We start from the raw sequence: 1653 nt of genomic DNA, 5'->3' as shown, positions 1-1653 counted from the left end.
TAAAACAAAAGAGACAAAACAGCAACACATAGCAGCCAATAAATGGGCCCACGTAAGACTTGATAAGATCAAGTCACTTTCCAACAAATACGATATTCTTTTAAAATTATAATTGAATTTCCTACCACAAAAAAGTAGAAAATAAATCATGAAGTGGTTTGACTAATGAAAAATATAAAAGAGTAGAAAGCTCAAAATTCCGATATATTCAAATTAAATAAAACAATATAATATATATATATATATATATATATATATATATATTATTTTCTTTTTATACTTTTTTAGCATGGGGATATGTTGTATTACTATTATTGCTATGTGGCATTCCGTGGATTTTGGATCAAAATTTTATTAAAATCTAGACACTATATTTTTATTCACAATTACCATACGAGGCCAACTAACCTTTTTTTTAAAAAAAAAAAAATTAATTTAAGAATTAGTTGAGATTCTTATGTTGTCAGCATTGTGAAATAAAAATATAATACTCAAATTTTAATTTGAAGTGATCAGGAGTTATTAATTTGTCATTTATGCTAATTAATAGCAGGATTGGAACCTATGGAGCTTATCGTGACTCTGTACAGGCTCATGACTCATGAGACAAGTTTGGTTTAATTAGGGCGTGACACCATATTCAACAAATAAAAATCCTTAATTTCTTAATTGGTAATCTGTTCGGAATGAAGTGGAATCAGATACTTCTATTTCGAATGAACAATTTTGATCAAAGTAGAGCTCAGTGATACCAATCAATTTTATTAATAAAAATAATTATGACTAGAAGGAAGATATGTAATTAATCAAGCTCTCTAGGGCTTGATGTGAAGAACCCCCTTGCCTCAGAGAATGATCCACCTTTTCCATCAAATGCATAATCCTCTGTCTCATCTCCTCTCCTTCAGTCTCCACCATTAGCTTTCTAATTGCCTTATATCTCCCCTCTCTCCATCCTATTCTCCAAATGCACCCCAATTTTTCAAACATGGCTCACGTATCTTGCATTCACCTTTTGGTCCCCGAAACAAGGCAAACAGATCATGGGAACCCCTTCGCATATACTCTCCAATGTCGAATCAAGTGCAACCCAGCTCGCGAAATCACCTGGCATTGGGTGCATGTTGAGGACCTTGACGGCGTTTGAGTCATGGGGGTTGAGACTTGAGGGGCTCATGGACCAGACCCACCATGCCCCGAGTAGTATTGGATTCCCACTATGTTGGTGATCATAAAGCCAACCATGTAGGACGTCTCAGCAGGAGATTGGGGTTGTGAGGGGGGTGAAAGTTCGTTTGGGTCGGTGAGGGGGTGTAGTTGGGGTTATGCTGTCGTTTTGAATGCAAATAAATCGGTTGGGTGCGGAAGCTCTGTTTTTTTATAGGGTTAAATAGTTCAGACCCTCCTGAAGTTTCACAATTTTATTTTTTCTTTATTAGGGTTTCATTTTTATCACAAGAGGTCCCTGTAGTTTTGATAATAGACCAAGTTAGTCCTCCATCAGTTGACCATTAGTTGACTTAATGGAATTCTACGTAGACCAATCAAATATTGACACGTGACACCTACTTAATTTTTTTTAAAAAAAGTATTTTCTAAAAAAAAAAAAAAAAAAAGATTGGGTGTGGCTTGGCCATCCTTTGGCCATTTGGG

Source organism: Corylus avellana, chromosome ca7, assembly GCF_901000735.1.
Source record: "Corylus avellana chromosome ca7, CavTom2PMs-1.0".
NCBI lineage: Eukaryota > Viridiplantae > Streptophyta > Magnoliopsida > Fagales > Betulaceae > Corylus > Corylus avellana.
Note: the sequence above shows the minus strand (reverse complement) of the source record.